The sequence below is a fragment of the Cryptomeria japonica genome, chromosome 6 (genome assembly GCF_030272615.1).
Source record: "Cryptomeria japonica chromosome 6, Sugi_1.0, whole genome shotgun sequence".
Classification (NCBI taxonomy): Eukaryota; Viridiplantae; Streptophyta; class Pinopsida; order Cupressales; family Cupressaceae; genus Cryptomeria; species Cryptomeria japonica.
The window spans coordinates 177,754,380-177,779,923 of record NC_081410.1 but is presented as its reverse complement, the minus strand read 5'-3'; positions in this window follow the sequence as shown (position 1 = coordinate 177,779,923).

Sequence of the window (25,544 nt, the reverse complement as noted above, 5' to 3'; positions counted from 1 at the left end):
CAATCCAAGACAAAGCATATCTCTATAAAGTATCATTATCTTAGAGAAGAAGTTCAAGAGAAGAAAGTTGTGTTGGAATATATCAGTTCAAAGGAGCAAATAGCAGACATCTTCACAAAGCCACTGCCAAGGGACACTTTTGAGTATCTCAGAAGCAAGTTAGGGGTTACCCCTATCTTCTACTCACTGACAGAGTTCGGTGAAAGCATCAATTTGATGAATCTATAGAATATTATGTGTGGATTGATGCTGATTTACGCACTTTAGAAGGTTTTCTAAAGGTTTGCAGGAAATAGTGAATAGAGACAAGTTGCTCTGATCGAGATTGAGATGATACACAGCAAGACAAATCACTTCACAAAGGAAGAAATCATGATTTATCTCTTTTACTTTTTGGTATTGTTGTTAAAGGGGGAGAAGACTAAATGGTTGACTGAATGGTAAAGTCCTAAATGAAGAAGATAATAGAAGACTAATGACAGGGGGAGAAGACTTTTAGAAGAAGTCTACAACTCAAGGATAATAGGAGAAGTCTAATAACAATCTGAATCTCAATCAATTTGAATATCTTGTTGGTATTACCATTTATTTGTTGGTTTTTCCATCAATGCCAAAGGGGGAGATTGTTGGCATTTTCAGTAGAAAGGAGATTGTTGATATTCATTAAGGATATTAAGAAGGTTGTTGGAGATTATTGATATAACTGAAAAAGGATGATAACTATCTTTATAACATTATTTTGTCATTGATGTCAAGAAATTGATTTTTTGATTCAATATGATGTTGCCATATCTTAAGAAGTGTGTTTTGATGAGTATTAAGTGGTCGGTAAGTAACACAGAAAGAATGTGATGAATAAGGGAAGAAATAAGTTATTCAATGGGCAACTATTACCAAGTTAGACAATGATGAGATCATGATGTTTAGATTGTTTTGATATCCTACATATGTTGTTGATTGTAAGGTTAATACTATACTATGCCACCAAGCAAAGAACCTAGTCGGTAAACCCTAAGGAACCTAGTTGGTAAACCCTAAGGAACCTAGTCGGTAAACCCTATGGTTATCAATATCAGTTAATGAAGGTGGAATGTCTACCGAGTAAAGTTTAGTATTTACCGAGTTGCAACCGAGTTATGACAGAGCGCATTGGATGAATACAAACATTATTTAATGAAGGACAATGATGAGCTGGAGATGTATAAATGATTGGTATGTCACGCATGAAGTTTGTTAAGGATCTATGGCAATGAACGATCGACAAGAAGATCTACAACTCAGATTGAACCGCAATAACCTTGTGCAAGTTCCAAGAAAGGAATGCAAGTCCCAAGGCAAGGTAAAATGTTTTCAAATCGAAGGATGCATTGAACCTAGTCAAATGTGAAGATCTGATGGCTAAGATTGATCATGGGAAATATGATCAAGGAGATTAAGCAGTGAGAAAATTGTTTATGAATAAGGAATTATTGATGAACAATGTATGCGTGCAAGTGTAAGCACATAGTGATTACTGAGCATAGAAGCTTGAAGACCTGTTTGAATAATAGAGTAGGAAGCCCAACAGAGGGACACGATAAGTCCTATGACAAGATTGTTTTGAGCAAATAAGAATCTGCTTGAGCATATTAGATGTGAAGTTGCAGATATATTTTTTTTTGTTATTTTGTAAGTGACAGAAAATCTCTTAACTGAGTGGACTTAACAATCTTATTTGTAAACCCTCTAGCAAGGTAACATTCTAAATGAGTGTTTGAAATCCTTTGACAAGGTCAATTCTAACAAAGTGAAGATCTTTATAGATCTGAGGGAAATCCCTTAACCGGGTCAAATCTAGCAATGTGTTTGTAATCTTTAATAAGATTTGCTTTTAACTGAGCATACTCTAGAAGAGTATATTTCTTAGTGGGTCCGAAATCCACAGTGGTTTTTCCCTATTTGGGTTTCCACGTTAAATCTGGTGTCATATCTGTTATGATGATTATGTGTTTATGAGTTTGCATGTTTAGCAGTTTTTGGTTATATTGCTGAAGTATATGTTACCGAGGTTGAATCTATTGATTTCATGGAAGATTAAGTTTGTATGATTCACCCCTCCCCCCTCTCATCTTGTTAGCTATTGGCATCAGGACTTTACATTTAGTATCAGAACTTAACACATGGTTCACCACAAAATCCACGAAATGAAAAGGGTTCTTCTATCTCTGGAAATGAAGCCCAAACTTGCAATTACACTTGCGTGCCTACACACATAAAAGAGAATAAAGGGGGGTTGTGGATAGGGGTTTGTCTCAGTAAAACCCCAGTTGAGGAATCAACCTAGAAAGAAAGTAATTGCAAATGCTTGAATGTAAACAATGGAGATGTATACCTTATAGATCTGCAACTTGTTGATGATGATTGCTTTGCTTCTTTAATGTAACCACAAATGTTATATGAAATGGCATGTAACATGACAAAACCCTAACACGTACATGCTTGCAAATGAATGTTGTAATGTTGCTCACATGGATGAATGAAGAAGACTTGAATGCTTGAATACTTGATGATGACCTTGAAATCTTGTATCTTCTCCTTATGCTCTCTATCTATCTTTTTGTTGTTCTTCCGTCCATGAATGAGGGAATTAAATTCCATTTTATACATGCCTCAAGGATCAACTTTCAACTACCGAAGGTCGACAAAGAGGAATTGCAAACCCCGAAGACAAATTGTGCATAGGAGATCGAGTAGAGCTGACATAGGGCCACCCTAAGAGGTGAGGATAGGGGCGCCATGCCCCTGTCCTAGGGAGGATAGGGGCGCCACGCCCCTGTCCTACCCTATTTTGGGGCCCGGATAGGGTCTAAAGAAGATACAAGACATGAAGGAGGAAGAGTGAAGGGTTAGAAATGCATAAATAGGTCTCGGTTAAGGAAGGAGATGTCATCGCCAAGGTGAGGACCCCGAATATGGTTAAAATTGTAGGGGTCTCAATTTTATGACACTACATTTAGCCCCCACTTTAGTGGGAGTATGACTTACACCACTACTGCCAATAAAGTAGAAGAAAAGATAGATGAAGATGAGAGATGCAAAGCAATACCACAGAGTGTAAGACACCACTAATATTGATGAGAAAAAAACCCCCAGTATTAGGGTCTTAACTCATGCCAACATATGGAAGAGCACACAAAATAAAAAGGCACAAAAACAAAGACAAAGAACAAAAAGACACATGACAAGAACAAGACACAAGATGTCAAACTAACTAGTGGAAGAGATCTCGAGCTCAGATGTCTCAAAAACTAATCAGGATACAAAGACCAATACCATCACATAAACATGAGTGATCACACAAAAGAGAAAATATGACATCATCCATGAACTATCAATAGTAAGACTATGAGTTCATGAGAGGAAGAAAAGAGAGAACACGAATACACACTTTGGTGATCCATGAGAAGAAAAGTGAAGAAGAAAGAAACCATGGATGTCTTGCCCCTAAAAATAGGTGATCTATGGAGAGAAGGACATGGAAAATCTCGCCCCTAGAGCTTTCCTAGGTGATCCATGTAAAAAGAGAGAGTGAAAACACTATTAGTTCCACTCAACCTCATGCATGTGTGTGCAAGTGAGGTTCAAAGTGCCTCATAGGAGTTTATTCCTAAGTACGCTATAAACTATATAGAATGTATAGTACAAGTGTTAAGAAAGGTGTGATATATCTTTCTAAGAGGCCATGCTCTGGTTCCAAGAATGATCACCCTGCATAAGAGAGAAGTTGCGTCATCTCGCTTTAAGAGACCGTGCTTTGGTTCCAAGAATGACCCACTATACAGGAGAAAAGTGACAACATCTTTCTCTAAGAGGTTTCCCTCTGGTTCCAATAATGTGTCACTATAAAAGACAAGAAGAAGTGAAGACATCTCACTCTAAGAGACTATGATTTGGTTCCTAGAATGACCCACTATACAAAAAGTGTTGACATCTTTCTCTAAGAGGTTTCCCTCTGGTTCCAAGAATGTCCCACTATTGAATGCTTGAGAGAAGTATAGTACAAAGGAGCAATGTGGGTGCCCCCCCTTAAGATGTCAACATAGGTTGATGTTGATATCTTAAGGAAATAAGAATAAGGATACCTAGCTTCATCACAAAGAAGATATCCGCTATGCAACAATGTCATAAATCCAAGCAAGAGAGAGAATACTCTCCAAGAAAGGATAAGATAGTTGAAAAGAGATATATTGTTGTAAGTGTAAAGGTGATCCTTGGAGGAGAAGAGATCTTTGTTCAAAAAGACATCTACCCCCAAGAGGAGCTGTCTTAGACAAATATAGCATCTTCTAGAATAAGAAAAGGAAAGAACAAGAATGCAATCCTTCCTCCTATTTCTAGGTGAAAGGGATTCTTGATGAGGGATGACTCACTCTTAGCCCCTAGAGGGATGGTTGGATTTATCATAGATCTACATTACCAAGTATATAAGAGGTCGTAGTCAAGGATTAATACTTCTTGTATAAGAGAGAATCCTTAAGTCAATAACCAGCAATTTTGCACAAGGAATGACATCAAGCAATAGAATTCATACCATCAACTCAATAGGGAAAAGTGGATCCCTAGAGAAAGGAGAGAGAAAGATAATTTCCCCCCAACCTAAGGGACAATGAGAAGAGCTTACACAATCTACTAGAGAGAGATTAAACATAAGAAAATGTGCAATTAACTTACATGAACACATGCAAGAAAAGGCATTAGTAAATGTAAAATACACATCTCAAGAAGTGGTAATCTTCGAAAGGAAGAGAGATAAAGCTTGATATATTCCCTAAGGGGGATTATTCATATACCATTGTAAGAAATGATAATCAAATATGAACAATGCAGCCCCTAAAGGAAAATGATGCAAGGGAAAGGAGCGAACATCCTTGCCCCTCAAGTGAGGAGAACAAAGAGAAATATTATGCATTTTTTGATGGTGATTAGTTTCAAGTGATATGTCATCCTAGTGGAACAAATCCTTTCAAGGAAGGGATACATATTCTCAAGAGATCATTCCCTGCTAAGGGGCATATCATACTTGCAAATAATCGAAACCATAGAAGAGGTAAGATTTCCAAGAGAATGAAGGAAAGAGAAGAAGTGTAGTACTCATTAAAGATTCCCCTCTCCAAGCAAAGAGGAAAACCAAAGAACAATTATATGTTCACATAAGAATAGCCCTATGCAAGAAAAGAGATCTAATAATGAATAATGCACAAAGATATAGATAAATGTATAGAAAGAAGAAGAAAAATAGACTTCATGTTGCTGCCCCAAAGTATGTTAAAGAGAAAAAATACCACAACTAATGATAAAGAGCTCCCGTTAAATGGGCTAATTATGCCATAGGGTGAAGAGCAACATGAAGAGAAAAGAAGTGCTAAGGCAAGATGTTTATACCAAGAAATACAACTAGATCCTCTATGAGACAAATGCATGCAAGATCATATTGTAGTTGAACAAATTTCTTAAATGCATAAAATTTTCCAATAGAATGTGAATATTAATCATGAAAAATGCAATATTCAATACCTTTCACTTACTTAAGATTTTTGTTTTTATTTTGAGGAAAGGAATTGTTCTTGTCATATTTCAACCTCCAATAGATTCTTGCAGCTAATCTGTCAAGATGGTAAATATAATCTTCCCATGAAGAAGAATGTTTGTTAGAAGAATAAGTTTCATTATCCACAAGTCTAATTTTGCCACTATCTATGCCATCTTGAATAGATTTTTGAAAATCAGGGCAAACATTAGCATTATGGTCATGGGTTTGATGAAATGAACAAAAATGATGCTTTGAAGAAGAAGCATTCTTGCAGGATCTCTTGATTTATTGTTTTTGAAGGTAATCTTTAAAGTTTTGAGCCTAAGGAATCATCCATAGAATGAGAGGTACCACTTCCTAGGCCTCTTGTAGTAGTTTGTGTAGGAGGGTTTATAGGGACACGAATTCCATGCTCAAATTTCCCAATTAATTCTCTTTTAAAACCTTATTTTGTGATTATACTAAAGCCACAACTATCAGAATACTGAAATTGACTAGATGGAGGAACAATATCATGAATTTCTTTGAAATCTGATGTGTAAGGAGGTAGAAAAGGATTTGTAGATGAAGGAGGAGTATCATGTGGAATGAGAATTTCTTTGCCTTTATCAAGATTATCCTTATTGGAATATTGGGGAGGAATGTCTTCATCATCCAAAAGCTCATTTTTAGTGACTTCTATACGAGGAGAAAGGTCATGAATACAATGCATGACATCATCCTCCCTACATAGACTTTGATGTTGAAGATATGTCCTAGGAGAATAAGGAGGACCTAAAGATGTAAGAATGTTGATTTTTTCATATTGCCCCCCTTTCTCAAGGGTGTGTGTAGAAGAAGAAGATAGATCCATATTACTTTCCAATTCTTGCTCTCTTGTAGAAAGATCATTGGGTAAAGCATTAGATCTCATTTCTTTCACACAAGATACCCTAGGAGAGGTACAAGGGTTAGTATCTTTAGGTTGAGGGTCTACAAAATATTTAAGGTGATTAACATAGGAAATGCTCGTTGTTAACATCACCACCATAATCCAACATAAATGATACATGAAAGCTTTGAGATCTAATAATTTTGAAATCCTAACGACACAATATGACCAAGTGCTATGAAGAAAGAGAAACAACAGGAAATGGAAGAAACTCTTATCCGACACATGATAAATATTTGCAAAAATTAATGTGATCACATGTGAAAGAGCAAGTAAATCCAATTTATTAATTGCCATTAAAAGTCTCTTAAGTGAAATCTGAATTTGCTAGAAAAGCAGATCTAAAATTAGGACCTTTTTATGATAATTAATTTTAAGATGTGAATTTGATGAATTTTGAATTTTTGTTTGACCTTAAAGAGTGTTTTTGATTAAGTAAAAACAGGTTTTAAGGGACCTAAAACCCAATTACATTCGAAAGATATTCAAGAAGGAAACAAAATAAGATAGCTGCAAAAGACCAGCAAAAAAAAAACCAGTAGCAGAGAAAAGGACAGCAAGAGGCCAACAAGAAATTGACCCCAAGCCCACCAATACAAGAAAATTAAAAACTCTGCATAGTTTCCTCAACATTATGCACCAAGAGCATCATTGCCTTGGCCACTTCCCTCAGGTCATTGTTTTCCTATCCAATCTGACTCTCTTTCATTTTCGTGTCCTTCTCAGCAGTAGTCTGTCTAGTTTTGCACCTAGGGTTCTGGTGGGCTGGGCTGGAAGTTGGAGCATCTTCTATAATTATGAGGTTCTTCTCCTAGTTTTTTTTTTCCAGATGATCCACGAGTGCATTCATGTTCTGGGAAGAAACTTTAAGGACCTGGAGGCTATGGTTCATAAGGCTTTTCAATGCTTTCTCATTACGGGCAATCTGGGTGTTGACGTTGTCTATGTCCTCCTCCACCTGTTCTTTCATAGTTCTAATAACATCCTCCAAATGTTTCAGGTCACCTTTTATCATATCTTTCTCCAGCCAGTCCTCCATCTCCATTTCCTCCTCCACTTCACTATTTTCTGTATTCTCATTTTGTTTCCTAGAGTCAGACATCTTAATCAGCTTATTGATCTTATCTTCCAGCTCCCTTTGCTTACCTTGCATACGGGTGATGTTTTCAACAACCCATTTCTGGAAATTAAAGAATTCAAGGGTGCAGTTGCGGGCAGTGTCCAGGATGGTATCCGTAGAGTCCTTGCTTTGTTCAGTCTCCTCAGCATTAGGGTTGTCACCCTCCTTAGGATTCAGAGCCTCTTTCTCGCTTTTCAAACCCTTAAGGTTAGAGTGAGGGTTTTCAGAATTACCCCCTTCCTCTCCTTCACCATAGTTCTCATCCTTGTTTGGCTCCATTTTAGTATCAGTGTCCTTATCCTTTCCCTCTTCTTCATCACAATGCACCTCCTTTTCTTCATGCTCTATTTCAACTTTCCTTTTTTTATGGGTAGGGGTGCTGGGCTGATCCCCATTCGAATCAGAGTCTTTGCATTTCTCAGATATATGAGCATTGATGATCAAAGGATCATCCTTGGTTTCCCTAGCCTTATCCTTAATATGTTCATATATAAGCAGAATGAGTCCCTGGTGAGCTAAAGGATAGGAACTAGGCTTTTTAGCATAGTCGGCAAGGCTCTCGTTTAGAGAGGATGCTAAATAGAAGGGCAAGGATATTTTAGCCCCATGACGGAAATGGTTCAGGATAGCGAAATGATAGTTATAAATTTTTGTAAATCTGCCATCCACAGTCAAATATTCCATTAAAGCCCTAAGAACTTTTTGCCAGAAAGGCTTTACTTGCTGGGGGGTGTAGTAGGATATGTTGTTCTTCTTCGCAAGGTTGACCTTCTCATCCTCCATCTTCGGGGAATTTTTGAAAGCCTCAGCTGCATACTTCCAATCCCTATAGAATTTAGTCCCCTCCATCTTGAGTCCCATGACCTCTGCAATCAAGTTTTCATCGATTTGCCAAATCTCCCCAAACAAGGTGGCTCTGTTGTTACTCCATCTTTTAGCGAAACCATAAGACACAGAGTTTCTAATTCCATGAAGCTTTTCCATATAATCAGTGAAGCCGTGTCTGTGGAGCCTTCTCCAAACCTTTCTTTCGCTCTTCCAATTCTCACAACTTGGAGGCTCGTTCCTGTTTAGGTTACCACCCATTCTGATCTCCAAGTAAAGATACCCTCTGCTGCAGTTCTCAATCCGTGGATAAAACTCTGAAAACTTGTTATTTCTGGATTTCCCGTGTAAAGACTCTTTTGTGGTTTTGAAGTTGCTACTCATGTGCACACAAACCCAACTATTATTACTATAATCTTTCGCACACATATGATCTTGGTTATGATGCCGAGAAACATTCATAATTTGACAGTTAATCTGCCCCCAAAATCTATCCTTGGAAATCGTTCCCCAGAAATAAATCATGAGATTAACTTGATCCATTGATGCGATCAAAGTATAATTGCTCTTTAATCACCCATTTGATGTGAGTTTCTCTAATGTATTTGACATCCTTCTCCAAATTGACCCCTTCATTGGCTAGGATATCTGCAACCTTATTGCCCTCTCTAAAGGTATGAGTTATACTAATGCTAACATAGTTACTTAGAATATCTTTAGCATTTTTAATTAAATTGGTAATATTCCAGGAAACAGAACTAGTACCTTTGAGGGCTTGTATGATGTTTAAAGAGTCCCCTTCGATCCAATTTTTTTTGAATTTGAATTCCTGAGCTAGCTAGAGGCTCTTTAGCATTGCCAAATTTTCAGCCACATGGTTATTTTGGGTCCCAAAAGGAGAAGAAAAAGCAACAATGCAAATTCCTTGAGCATTTCTAATAACGCTCCTCCACCAGCCTTTCTAGGGTTCCCTTTAGCCGCCCCACCAAAATTAACCTTTATCCAGTCATGATCAGGAAACCTCCATACAATGTTATCTCTCTTCTTCTTATTTTCCGATCTGTAGACCTTATGCATTAGGTTCCATCAAGTAAGGATGTCTTTTTCCATATCATTCATATCTATAGTAGACCATTGCTGATTATTCTTGTGAGGAATGTTGATGTTCTCCTTTATAGCCCTGCATATTTTTTCAAAGACCACTTGAGTATTACACTTAACTTCCCTAAATATCCTATTATTCCTTTCTTTCCAAATGCCCTAGCATATCATGGGGAGGGTCAAAGACCAAAGGTTCTTGGTGATTTGGCATTTGGTTGGAAAATTCCATTGCCAGATGATATCCTTGATGCTCTTGTTCATGACCCAGTTAATTTTCCATTTTTCCCACATTTTGCACCAAATATCCCAAGTAAAGGAGCAGTGGAAAAATAGGTGATCAACTGAGTCCCCCTCCTTCTAACAAAACTCACATCTATTAGGGAATTTGAAACCCCTTCGAATTAAATTGTCAAGAGTAAGGGTGCTATTATAAGAAGCAAGCCAAAAGAAAATGTTGACTTTAGGGATCAAAATGTTGTTCTAAACTTTACTCCAAATGGGATTGCTGGTTTGAGAGAAGGTGTTTTTATAGGTAGAAGCAACCGTAAATTCACCTTTAGGATCACTTTTCTTGAGGAAAACATCATCATAGCCTTTGTTAGGGGAAAAGAACAACAACTCCTTCTAGAGAGAGGAAAATCCAGAATGGAGGTCGTCAAGCCTAACCCACTTATCCTCCTTCCAATAGTCACATACCATAAGCCCAAACCTCCTTTTACACTCTTCAATAATTTGACTGTTGTTTTGATCATAAAGGGCTTCATTCTTCATCCAGGGGTCTTCCCAAAACCTTATTCTATCACCTTTTCCAAGGACCCATCTAGCCCCAGCTTTTGCCACTTTTATGGATTTGGTAATACTATTCCAAATGAAGGATCCAGCAGGGATATCTTCAGAGTTAAGGATCCCTTGGATAGTTTGTTTCTGAATGTATTTGTCAAACCAAATTTGATTCCAATCCTTCTTAGTGTCATAGGCTCTCCATAACTGTTTAGCAAGAAGAGCTTTGTTAAAGGTTTTTATAGCTTTAATCCCCAACCCTCCTTTGTTCTTTGGTTGCACACTTTGTCTCAGGCAACCAAAGGTATTCTCTTTTTTTCTTCCACTCCTGACCATAAAAATCTCTTCTGGATTCTTTCCATAGCTTTAGCAAATTTAGCTGGAATACCAAACAGGCTGCACCTTAAAGAGCGTTAAAATTGATAAAGTACACTAATTTTCTAGATCTGAGCAGAAAAATACAATCGATTCCATCTCCCAAAATTTCAGGAAAAAAGTTGAGGACTGTGGCGGGAACGCACATGGTCTGACCAACTTTTTTCAAAATTTTTAGGGATGATAGAGATTATGATTTTAATGCGGAATCCAAAAAAATAGCTCATTTGGAGATGTCTAGGTCGGTCAAATGTGTAGTCAAAGGTCGAAAATAGAAGAATCTTAAAAATTGGGGTTTTATGATTTAACCACTGAATTTTCAGAATAAAGAGATAGATTTGAATTGCAATTTTGAAATAGAAATCAGATCTGTAACAAGCAATTAAAATTTTACACCTCACAAGCTTAATTTTCTCAAAATGAAAAATTAGGGTTTTTATGCAATTAACCTCTAAAATTTGCAAATAAATCAAACTTGAAAATGAAAATTTGAAATCTAAATAGCAATTAATCAGATCTAGGAATGAGAAATCAGAATTAATGTGTAAGACATCGGGTTCACCAAAATGTAAAGTGAAAAATTGGATCCTAGTGACTCCCCACCTAGGGGAGAGAAAGGAAGCCACTAGGATGATTTTCACTTGGGATGAACTTTACATTCAAAAGAGGGGTTGAATCCACTAGATCCAAATCTTAGGGAAACAAGGATGTGAATTTTGAGTGGATTGCAAGTGGTTGAAGTGTGATTTACCCTCTTTTGTAAATGAGAAAGTTGACTTGTTGACTGTGCGGAAAAGAGAGAGGAAATGAGGAGCCACCAGTTTGAGATTGCGCTGTAACTTCAGATCTAAGCTAAGTAGATTGATGTGGATCTACCCTACAAATTTGGAGAAAAGTCATTGGGACCGTGGCGGGAATGTACATGGTCCACCATAAAATCCGTGAAATGAAAAGGGTTCTTCCGTCTCTGCAAATGAAGCCCAAACTTGCAATTACAGTTGCGCACCTGCAACCTACACACAAAAAAAAGATGAAAGGGGGGTTGTGGATAGGGGTTTGCCTCAGTCAAACCCTAGTTGAGGAATCAACCTAGAAATAAAGTAATTGCAAATGCTTGAATGTTAATAGTGGAGATGTATACCTTGGAGATCTGCAACTTGTTGATGATGATTGCTTTGCTTCTTGAATGTAACCACAAATGTTATATGAAATGGCATGTAACATGACAAAACCCTAACACACAGACATGCTTGCAAATGAATGTTGTAATGTTGCTCCCATGGATGAATGAAGAAGAGTTGAATGCTTGAATACTTGATGATGACCTTGAAATCTTGTATCTTATCCTTATGCTCTCTATCTATCTTTTCATTGTCCATTCATCCATTATTGAGGGTATTGAATTCCCTTTTATACATGCCTCAAGGATTAACTTTCAACCACTGAAGGTCGACAAAGAGGAATTGCAAACCTCGAAGATAAATTATACATAGGAGATCAGGAAAACCTGACATAGGGCCACCCTAAGAGATGAGGACAGGGGTGCCACGTCATTATCCTAGGGGGATAGGTGCATCACACCCCTGTCCTGCCCTATTTTGGGGCTTGGACAGGGTCCAAAGTAGACACAAGACATGAAGGAGGAAGAGTGAAGGGTTGGAAATGTAGAAATAGGTCTTGGTTAAGGAAGGAGATGTAGTCACCAAGGTGAGGACTCCAAATGTGGTTAAAATTGTAGGGGTTGCAATTTTATGAGACTACAACAATATTTTAAGCCAAATGTCTTCCTAGCAAGCTCGAGTAGCTACCATATACTAGTTAAGATTTTTTAGTGGACAAAGAAATGACAACCTGAAACTTGCTCATCCAATTGATTACACCACTAAATAAAGTAAACACATAAGAAATCATGGATCTTCTACTATCAACATCACTTGCCTAGTCCAAGGAACAACACAGCTAGAGGGAAATTTGAATTCTGGGAATGGAGGGAACAACACAGCTAGAGGGAAATTTGAATTCTGCGAATGGAGAGAACATCGCGGTTGGATCCTCTCGTTCTGCTACCTCTATAGCTCAAGGACAACCTGTGGGATCTACGATGGATGATGAGGATGGGAGACAGGATGGGGACCCCACGGCATCAGGACCCTCCTCCTAACTGTAAAAATAATGAAGATTCTTCAAAATCGGGTTCCAAGATCATTAACGCTGACTTGGAAAAGATGATAGAGGTGAAGGCTCTCAAACCTTGGAACCATCTTTTTGCAAACAAACCCACTGGTAAATCATCCTTCCCCTCTATGGAAGACATTTTTGATAAAAAAATAGGCAAATTTGCTATTCTAGTACCAGATATGGTTATTGATCATAGTATATCTCTAATGACCTTTTCTCTAGTGGGAAAACTTTTCGGACCACAAACCAATATTGAGGATGTTAGATCTTTTGTTAAGAGAAAATGGAGGCTGAAAGGTCAGGTTGATGTTTTTGCCCTGTCAAGGGTTTTTTTTGTTTTCTCCTTCTCTTGTGGGGAAGATCTGGAAATGACCTTGAGCCGCGGACCATGGACGTTTGGTAAATCTTCATTATCCCTAAGGAAATGGTCTCCAAATATGGAACTCAATGACTCCTTTTTTGAATCCACTCCGGTTTGGGTAAGGATGCCTGGTTTGCTGCTTGAATTCTGGGTAGAGGATGTTTTCTCAAGTATTTCTAACTCCTTTGGGGAGCTTGTTGCTAGAGATCCTACGACAACAACACGAAAGAGACTGGTGTATGCAAGGATTTGTGTCAATATCTCTTAGAATATGGATCTTCCCAGTACTATTGAAATAAAATCCAAACTTGGGTTATGGGAACAAACCATAGAGTTTGAGTCTCTCCCCTTTGTGTTCTTCTCTTGTAAGAAAGCTGGACATTGGGCTAAGGCTTGCCCAAGTAACCCCAAAAAGTCCCAGAAGTCTAACAATCATGTTAAACAGATATGGAAAGAGAAGACTAACAATAAGGAGGATAGTAGAGTGGAAGGAGGAAGTGGACTTCCTAGTAACCTAAAAGACATAACAAAAGATGATAGGAAAGCTAGTCCTCTCAAGGTTACCCTTCAGAAGGAAGATAAAAAGAATGAAAATAGTGGATTTGAGATCAAAACAGTCAATGTATTTGAAGTTTTACAGACTCGGGAGGAATAGAATGTAACTATAGAAGAAATTCTTGAAGAGGGTGAGATTGATGACATGAATGAATCCCAATATGAGGCCCTTCAAGTTTCAGTAATGAAAAGTAATAAAGTTTGTCCAAATGACTTTGAAGGACGTGAAGTTATTGTTGGAAAAAAGAATAAGTTCGGATCACCTCAGGTTAACCTAAACTCTCTATTTTAGAATGTTGGAACTGAAACGACCACCTCCTCTCAGAAAGGTGGAGAACCATGGAATAATTAGCAAGCTGCTCACAAAGATAAAGATGATGAAGAGATAATAGGTGTGGGAAAAAAGAAAAATAAGAAGACAGGATGCTCTAATGGGGTTAAAACTAGGACTAGATCTAAGGCAGATATTGGTCTTTCCAAATCTCTACAAGGTCACAAACCCATGAAGTGGCACAGGGACCAGGAGAGCAAACAAAACATAGCTGATGGAAGGAAACAAACTATTTAGGAATCTTGCTCCCAACTTTCCAAATGAAGGTAATCTCCTAGAACATTCGAGGCCTAAATGGTCTCCATAAACATGATGTTTTACGAAATCTAATTAGAGATCATGAGCCGGATATCATCTTGGTTCAGGAAACCAAAATAAGTAAGGAAAAAGTTGAAAATTTAAAATTCTTTAAACAAGGAGGAGTTTGTGGTAGTAGCTTAAATGGGGCGTCGGGTGGGGTGGCTACATTCTAGATCAAGAAAACTATTTTTGGAGATTTGATAGATGAAGATGGCAATATTATATCAATGAAAGTAAAAAGTATTAATTAAGGAAAGGAATGGGTTGTTACCAACATTTACACCCCAAATTCCAAAGCTGCTAGGTGTAAATTTTGGGACAAAATCAAGAAGAAAAGAAGGTTTTTTCTCAAGAGAGCTGGCTATTGATGGGAGATTTCAATACCCTGTTGCAAGGAATTGACAGATTTGGAGGAACTCAAGCCCAACTAGATAGCAGGACTGACCTGATGGACTTCATCAATGCCAATGCCTTGATTGATGTTGATCTTACTGGAGCTTCCTACACTTGGTCTAATCGAAGGGATGGAGGAGACCTCATTCAGGTAAGGCTTGATAGATCCCTTATCACTCATGACTAGATCCTTACACATAGATGTTCTTTATCTATCATCAACAAAATTGGCTCAGATCATTATCCCATTTCTTTTGTTGCTGAGTCTATTAAGAGAAAATGTTGTTTTCCTTTCTGGTTTGAGAAAATGTGGATATCACACCCATCTTTGGAAAAATCCATTGCCAATTGGTGGAATATTAATGTGGATGGATCTGCTATGTACAAAGTTGCTAAAAAACTTAGAAACATCAAAGATAACACCAAGATCTGGAATAAGAAGGTTTTTGGAGATATTTTTGAATTAAAAAAAAAGTTGAAGGAGGAATTAAAACAGATCCAAAACTCTATTCAGAAAGATGGCTATAATAAGTATCCCAATTCTAAGGAAGATGATATTCTAGCCAAACTTCACAACACTACATCCAGGGAGGAAATCTACTAGAGATAGAGATCTAGGGCTATTTGGTTAGAAGCTGGGGATAGAAACACTAAATTCTTTCACATTACTTCCATGAAACATAAAGTTGCCAATAGAATATCTAGATTAATTGTTGATGACAAAATTCTTCTTAAAGATGATGACATTGGGGATGAAGCAATTAGGTTCTTCTCTCAACTCCTCACTGGTAGTAGGGATATTGACATTGCTAAGGAACAAAACCTAGTTGATAACATTCCTAAGATTATTGAACCTCACTAGAGTAAGACTCTATCTGCTATCCCTACTATTGATGAAATTAAAAAAGTTGTTTTCTGTTTTCAAGGGGATAAGGCTCCGGGCCCGGATGGTTTTCCCATGTTCTTCTTTTAGGAATATTGGCATATTGTGGGGAGAGATACGGTCAATGTTGTTAAAGAATTTTTCGGGTCCAGAAGAATCCTTAAGGAAATCAATTATACTTTTATTGCCCTAATTCCTAAGGTGGCTGGGGTAGAATCTTTGGGAAATTTTAGGCCAATAAGTCTTTGTAACTCCTTTTATAATTATGACTTCCAGACTTTTGGTTGTTCTCCCCTTTGTCATCTCTTAGGAGCAAAAAGGATTTTTCCCTAGTAGGCAGATTTTGGATTCTATTATTCTTGTGCATGAGAATATCCATTCTCTTAATGCTGCTAATAAAGAAGGGTTTCTGATAAAATTGGATCCGGTAAAAGCCTATGATAGAGTGGAATGGTAGGTTCTTTTCAGGATTATGGAGGCCTTTGGATTTGATGAGAAGGTAATTAAAGTTATCAGAGAACTGATTTCTACCCCAATTTTTTCTATCCTTATTAATGGGTCTCCATCTAGATTTTTTAAATCTTCTAGGGGACTCAAGCAAGGAGACCCTATTTCTCCTATTCTTTTTACAATCTTGGTGGAGAGCATGAGCAGACTGATTCAAAAAATGAAAATGAATAAAACCATCAAAGGACTACAATCTTCCTCTGCTAATGTGTCTTGTACTCATCAACAGTTTGTTGATGACAAAATTTTAATGGGATATTCTTCTGTTGGTGAGGCTGCTGCCTTCAAAGGTGCTCTCAGCTCTTATTCTTTGGTGATCGGTCAACAAGTTAATTGGGAGAAGTTAGTTATTTATTTCATAAATAACCCTATTATGAGGTAGCAGAGAATTGCTAACATCATTGGTTGTAAGGTGGAAATGCTCCCCTCCACTTATTTGGGTCTCCCTCTGGGTTTGGTTCCCCCAAAATCCTTCTGGAACTTGTTAATTAATAAAATCAACAAGAAATTGGCTGGTTGGAAAGGATCTATGCTTTCTCAAGCAGGTAAGCTTCAATTTCTTCAAGCCACCCTTTAGAATCTTCCGGTCTATGATCTTAGCTTGTTTGATATTTCGGCTAAATTTGTTGAAGCTTTAGAGAGGATTTAGGAAAGATTTCTTTGGTCAGGGGTAGAAGACAAAAATAGCCTTGGTTGTCTGGGACAAAGTGTGTAATCCTAAGTGCAAGGGGGGTTCAGGTATTAAAGTTCTTACAACTTTTAACAAATCTTTGCTTGCTAAATGGATATGGAGGGCTTATGGCATTAAGAAAGATTGGAATCGGGTGTGGTTTGATAAATATATTCATGACCAAAAACTTCATTCTCTTCTCTACTCTGAAGATATCCCTATTGGGTCTTTCATATGTAATAGTATAATCAGTCTATAAAAGTTGCTAAAGCTGGAGCTGGATGGGTCCTTGGCAAAGGTGACAAAATCATATTCTAGGAGGATGTTTGGATTAAAGATGAACCTCTCTTTAATCAAGATTACAACCAATTCATTGATGAATGCAAAAGAAGGTATAGGTCTATGATTTGTAATTACTGGAAGGAGAATAAATGGGTGAGGCTTGATGCTATATATGCTGGGTCGCTGCTTCAGCAGGACCCGCTATCATTTTCTATTAATAAAGACTCTGATGATGTGTTTCTTTGGAAGAGTAATCCCAGGGGTAACTTCATTGTTGCATCTGCTTATAAAAAAACTATTACTCAGGTCAACAACCCAATTTGGACTAAAATATAGACTAGAGTCCTTATTCCTAAAGTTAACATGTTTTTTTGGCTTGCAGTTCACAACAAGATTCTTACCATTGATAAATTGGCTTGTAGAGGTTTCATGTTTCCTAATAGGTGTGAGTTATGTTAGAAAGAGGTAGAATCTATGGATCATTTGTTTATCCATTGCTCCTTTACCTGGGAAATATGGAGTAAATTTTGGGTGCAATAGAAAGTTGAATGGGTTATGCATAATAGTCTCAAGAAAGTCATTTGGCAATGGATATTTCCCACCAAATTTCCTCTCATCAAGACCCTCTGGTCCTTGATCCTTCCTATGACCTATTGAAATATCTGGAAGGAGAGAAATAACATAATTTTTATGGAGGCTAAGTGTACGTCTCAGGTGGTTTTTGAAAAGATTTGCAGGGCAATTAAAGAAAACATAAACATTCTTCACAGAAACAACAAGCAATGGAGTTATCTTAATATTAATGATATTGAGAAAGGTATGCTCACCGAATGGAATTTGATTCACAAGATTTGCAAATCTGGCATTAAGATTAGGAGAGAAAATATTGTTTGGAGACTTCCCTTTCATGATTGGGTCAAGGTGAATTTTGATGGGGCAGCCAAAGGCAATCTTGGAAAGTCAGGAGGGGGAGGAGTCATCAGAAATACTCATGGTGTTTGTGTTGCTGCTATTGCCTCTCCCTTTGGAGTTCAAAACAATCATGTTGTTGAAGCCTAGGCAATGTTAAAATGCCTCCAGCTTGCTCAGGGTTTTAAATTTTAAAAAATATTGCTGGAAGGGGACTCCCTCAATATTATTCAGGCTATCAAAAAAAATAGTTCTCCCTCTAAGAACATTTACAATATCATTGAAAGTGCTAAAAAGTTATTAAATGACTACGATAATGTTTTCATTTCCCATACTCTAAGGGAAGATAATAAGGTTGCTAACCTTTTGGCTAATGAGGGGGTTTATTTAGAGGATGACACTAAACATATCAGAGAAGCCTATTGTAAGAAGGATGTCTGGGTGCAATTATTATTTGATCATTTCCATGGTTCAAGTTAAGTTTATCAGTACTTTTCTGGGTCCGAATATCAAAGACAAAGATTGGGGTTATGTGAAGTGTCAGCTGGTGATCATTTTTAGGCATTGTGATTATGATCACTGGTGTGACAGGGCTAATCATAATAAGTGTTGGTTCATTGTGACTATTATTAATTACCTCTTCAAACTCAAGGAAATTACCCTATTTTTTGAGCCCAACATTATGTTCAAGAGTCTGCGCTTAAGTCCTGGTTTTCAGTTTTTGAGTAACTTGTGCTCTATTGAAAGCCTTGACCTGTATTTCCACATGGGAGGCAATATTAATCAGAATGATCCCTCTGGCTGTGATAATTGGAAAAGTGAGCGGAAATTTTGGCGGAGGCTGCATAGACATGGTTTCATAGACTACATGGAAAAGTTGCATGGTAGTAAAAAGTCGGTGTCTCAAGGCTTTGCCAAGGGATGGAACAACAAAAAATTCACTTTGTTTGTGGAGACTTGGAAGCTCGATGAGGATTTGGTGGCAGAAGTGACTGGTTTACAGAAGGAAGGTACCAAGTTTTATAGAGATCAAAAGTTTGCAGCGAAAGCTATTAAAAACTTCCCTAAAAGTGATGAAGAGAAGGTTTAGCTTGCCAAGAAGGACAATGTATCTTAATACCTCCCTCATTAGGTAAATTCCTTCTGGCAGAAGATGTTAAGGGTTTTGATGGAATTCTTAACTGTTGATGGTAGGTTTACGAAGATTTATAATTATCATTTTGCTATTCTAAACCATTTCTGCCATGGGTTTAAGATCTCTTTGCCTTTCTATTTAGCTTCATCCCTGAATGAAAGCTTGGCCGACCATGCAAAAAAACCCAAACCCTATCCCATAGCTCACCAAGGTCTCATCATGCTCATTTATGAGCATTTAAAGAAAAAATCTAGGGTTAATAAGGAAGATCCTTTGGTGGCAAATGCCCATATTTTAGATAGTCATGATGGTTCTAAGTTTGATGATGATTCATCTAACATTCCTCTTCATAAGAAAGGGAGGGTTGATGATGTAGATAAAGGGGACATGTATGTGGAAGTTGATTCAGAGGAGGAACAAGGGAAGGCGGTTGATGATGAAGTGGAGAATGAGAAGAAAGAGGTTGCAGGAGAAGAGGAGGAGGTGCAGAGAAAAGTGTATGTTGAAAAACCGGATTCAAACCCTATTATCTCGGATAGCAGGAATTTTTCTCAGAATACCACAAAGAAAGTTAACCCTAAGTTTGTGAGCTTTACGAAGGGTAGGGAAACGATGAACTCCATTTTGAACGTGGCTAGAAATAACACTTTGGAATTTTTCAATTTCCAGAAATGGGTAATTGAAAATATCTCCAGTATTCAGAACAAACAGAGAGATTTGGATTATAAGATTCAAAATTTGATTAAGGATACCAATACTGGGAAAGACGATGCTGAGGTGGACACTAGTGAGGCAGATGATGAAATTGAAATGTAGGACTGGCCAAAAAAAGAAATGATTAAGGGAGACTTGAAGCATCTTGAAGATCTCAAAATCATCAAAGATAAGGCTGAGGTTGATAATGAAATTATTATCAATCGGATTACTAAAACCGAGAAGGCCTTGAAGAAATTTATGAATCATAACCTTGAGGTTTTGAAGGTCTCATCTCAAAATATGAACACCCTGGTTGATTGTCTGGAGAAGAACCAACAAAACAAAGAGATGGTGATCATTGATGATATGTCGACCTCCAGCTCTGCTCCCCAATCCTCCAAACGAAGAACAAGGTAGACTACCAGTGATTTGGAGATGAAGACTAAAGACATCCATCAGAAGTAGGAGAACAAAGACCTAAGAGAAGCTGCTAAGGCTATGATGATGCTAGTTAAGGATGCGGAAGAGTCTATAGAAGTTTTTATCTGAAATGTAATTCTGGTCTTTGTTTGCCAGTCTCTCGCTGGCTTTTTGCTGTCCTTTTCCCTAGCTGATGTTTTTTTCTGCTGGTCTTCTATAGCTTTTCTTTTATGTATTTTTCTCTCTAGCTTCTTTCTTGCTTATCTTTTCATATGTAAGCGGGTTTCGGGTCCCTTAAAACCTAATTTTCCTTAATCAAAAACATCACTTGCTTAGTCTTAATCCACACAGCAATCAATATCAAGAGAAATTTTGTCTCCTATCAAATTACCATGATAGTACAAAGAATGATTTGAGGTACCCTTCAAATATCTAAAGACTCTTTTAACTACATCCCAATAAACTCTACTAGGATTAGACATGTATTTGAAAATAACTCTTATTTCTTGGGCAATGTTTGGTCTAGTAAAAACCATAATATACATGAAACTTCCAACTACACTACAATGAGGAACTCTTCTAATGTCTTCCATCTCCAATAGGGATGTAGAACAATTTGAAGCAAATAACTTTGTTCCAACTATAAAAGAAACATACAGTGGCTTATAATCCTACATGTTAAACCTCTACAAAATTGAATTCACATACTTACTGTGGCCTATCCATAGTTTTTTGTTCACTTTGTCTCTTCTAATTTTCGTCCCAAGAGTGTTTTTAGCTACACTAAGATATTTCATTTCAAATTTAGTTGCAAGCTAAAAAATTAGTTCTAAAATCATTAATTTTCCTTTACCAATGAATTATATATCAACATATAATACAATGTACAAAAATGATCACCATTAAATTTATAACAACACAACAATCTAATTTACAATACTCAACACATATGTATCAAATTTTTGTTACCACGTCTTAGGACTCTATTTGAGGGAACAAAGTTTTCCTCAATTTACAAACCAAATTACTTTTACCTTTTAGCATGTAGTGCTCTAGCTATGTCATATAAATATCCTATTCAAAATCACTATGGATGAAATTAGTTTCCACATCTATTTTCTCAACCTCTAAATCATAAGCAATAGAAATAGAAAGAAAAAGTCCAATGGATATCATTTTTTCTATACGAGAAAATATCTCACCATAATCAACATCCTCGACCCAAGAGTAGCCTTTCACAACCAACCTTGATTTATAGTTTTCAATACTTCCATTTGAACCAATCTTTTTCTTGAACACCCATTTGCAGCCAACAAGTTTTCATCCTTTAGGAAATTGTGCAAGATCTCATGTATCATTCTTTTTTAAAGTTGTCATTTCTTCATCCATAGCAATTTTTTAGGATTCTGCATCATTTATACATAATGCCTCTTCTATAGATCTAGGTTCATCTATGTTAGTATTCAAAGAAAAAATACATCTTTAATCATTAGGTGAATACCTCAAGTGGTTGTCTATGTCTTGTAGATCTTTGAAAAAACTAAGTTGGAGGTTATTCCCCCTCTTCTAAATTTTTAGAAATAGATGAACTCTCCTCAGCTTCTTGTCTATCTAGGGGTCTCAATTCAACTTTCTCAAGCATAGAATGAAGTTGAATCACATCTTCTTGTTTAGTCTATTATGGCTTACCTTAGTCTATTATGTCTTATCTTCTCAATTCACTCTATCTTCTATTCCATCTATCTATTATGTATTACCTTCTATGCAACAGGGTCCCAAAGCTTGTATCCTTTCACACCATAATTATATCTAATGAAGATGCATTCCACATCCTTTTTTTTTAACTTGGTTTCTTCTCCTTTGGCACATGTCCATATACCTCACAAAAATATATATAATATGATTCAATGAAGGATTATGAATCGACTGTGCCTCCATAGGTGATTTATCAACAATAGTTGATGTATACTTGTTAATCAGGTAGCAAGAAGTGGCAACAATTTTAGCCCAAAATTTTTGTTTCAGATCAACACAATTCAACATATTCCTAGCCTTATCCATCGGTGTCTTGTTCATTCTTTCTGCAACTACATTCTATCATGGAGAACATGGAGTTTTCTTTAGTTTAGGAATCCAAAAATCTTTATAGAATCTATCAAAACAATTGGAGTAAAATTCATCACCTCTATAAGTCCTCAAATGTTTTTGTTTTCTTTTTAGTCTGCAACTCAACCATTGCTTTAAATTCTTTAAATTGATTAAAAACTTTAGATTTACTCTTTATAAAATATACTCATCCTTCTACTATAATTGTTTATGAAGGAAACATAATATGTGGATTTCTCAATGGAAGGAACATCTATAAGACCAAAAACATTAGATTGAAGAATATTCAACACACCACAAGATTTATGAGAACTTGAGTAAAAGTAAACATAATGTTATTTTCCATAAATTCAATGCTCATAAAAATCGAATCAAGAGTACAATCATTCAAACTTTCAACAAGGCTTTTATTTTTCAAGGTCCTTAGATCCTTTTATCCAATATGGCCAAGTCTCTTGTGCCATAACATAAAAGGTTATCTACAGGTTTCATTGGCAAAGAAGAAAAGGCACCCTTAGGAACCCCAGATCCATGACCATCTGTTGAAGGTAAAACCCTCACCTCTCTCAATGAAGTATCCACATATTTAATTTTCACAAGTAATATTGCACTCAATAGTGTATGCATCCAACTTATATAGTGTGCAAAATTTGACACCTTTAGTGGTCACCATAGCACCTCTGATCATTTTGTATCTTGCATAAAAAATACAACCTGTGCATCCACATCTATTAGTTTTCTCACAAATAATTTTTTTTGAGCTAGTCTAGGGATATGAAACACACCATTAATCCTTTTTATTCTACCATCAGGAAACCTGCTTTTAACTTTACCATAGACAACAATATCTAAATGAGAATCATCACCCAACTATACCTTATCTCCATCAATTTTTTTATATTTAGAACACCAGTCTCTATTAGAGGTCATATGAAAAGATCCACCTCAGTCAATTAAGCATGAATCGGTACTTACATGAGTGGCCAAAGTTGCAATGGAGAAATCACCATCTTTCTTCTTGGATTTAGAATCAAAATCACATTTCTTCTTTTCTTTTTATTTGCATTTTTTATGGAAGTGTTTGGGGTTACCACAATTATAGAAAATAACTTCAAATGGACTTTCCAAAATATTTGGATCTCCCCTTGGACTTGGATTTATTATTCTTCTCATTCTTCTTGACATTTTTCCCAAGTCTTCAATGAACACTTAAGGCCTTCTTATCATTGATGAATACCTTTCTCATCAGCTCTTTGAAAAGAAAAGAACCAACCACATCTTCACTCTTCAAAATAATAAAAGTATTGTCCATGTCCATAACAAGAGAATCCCACAAATTAGATAAAGAACAAGAAAGATCTAAAAATTCTCCTCCTTGTTGTCCATCTTGACACCAATAGATGTTGATTGAACCACCGACATATTGAATTCTTCTAGATGGCTTGTAATTTGTCCACCCTCTTCCATTCTCATGGAATAAATTTTATTCCTCAAGAAAATATTGTTCGCTAAAAATTTGGATTGATACAACTCACCAAGTTTCTTTCATATAGCTTCTTTTACGATGACTCTGCATGGACACTGATTAAAATAGAACCTTCCGAGTACACTTTGATTAGACCCTTGGCTTTATGGTCCATCACATCATACTGAGTAGCCACAATAGGATTTGTAGGTCTAAAGACATTCTCATCAATAACATCCTAGATATATTGGTCTATTAATAGATCCTTCATCTTCAGCTTCCACATCTTAAAATTCTTTTCTAAAAATCTCTCCACCTCTATTATCTCTAACGAACAAGATCATAAATTATCTTTTATACAAGCTCCCACTCAAATTTGGATTATTTCAAAAAACCCAACAACCCACAATTGAAACCAAAGGCAATCAAGATCTGATACCACTTGGAAGGAAGTTAAGGGAGAAAAACAACTTTCTACACTAATCCACGGGGGGTTCACTTAGTAAACTTGGGTTATATCATTTGCATTCATGGAATAATAAATAATCCCCCTATTTTTAAAAAATTGCCCTAAACTCCTTTTTTGTCACCCCCTCCCAATACACAACCCGAATTAAAAATCCCCCTTTTTTCACTAGATATTGTATTTTTTTCATAGACCGAATTAAAAGTCCCCCTATTTTCACCAGATAGGCAATATATTGTTTTTTATTTTTGGGATATTAAACCCTCCAATATAAACACACATGATATAATATTGCCTAGCCAATGAAGCCTTTGTGCACTAAGGTTGATAGGAAGGTTATGTAGAAATTTTTTTAAATCTGTACAACAATTACAGAAACATAACAAAAATAAGCATAAATAACATGCATACCACAACACAATGATTTACATGAGGAAAACTCTTTCAGGACAAAAAATACACACTCTAAAAGCTATTAAGTATATTAATTAGAAATAAACAACATAATATAATATACTTGTAGAGAAAGATTCTCACATGAGTATCACCAATCATACATCTAGAGGTAACTCAAAAACTATGAGACTCTTTCACTAACCTCCATCTCATGAACCTAATATATATGAGATACAATTCATGAAACTGCTAAATGGTATTACAAAACCATGAGCTAAAGCCACCCAAAAAGTGGTGCCCAACTTACCTCCAATCCAAGATACCCTATGATGTGTCAAAACAAACACCACCATGTGTAACTCCCTTTCACAACTCATTACGTGCTCATCACGTTTTTATATATCGACTCATTTTAGGAGCCCCAACTTCCAAAGGCCATAATATTTGATCTAGGAATCTAATTGACAAACCATTAGAAGTGTTGGAAAGCTCGTGAAGTGATCTTTCAAGCTATAACCCGCTACACTGATTACAACCACTTTTAGGCCCATCCAAATTCTCTAAGGCCTTCAAAATTAATCTTGAAACTTTCAAAAATAAAAACTTTCATATCTTCAAATCCAACCATGATATTGCAACAAAATGTTATTGGCATGCTCATTTAACCAATCCATATATTTGAGGAAAATTTTGAACCAGTCTATAATCAAACATAAACTTACTATAAATAGTAACCTATGTAATTACAAGGTTGAGACACCATTATTCTAATAATATCCTTATCAAGACT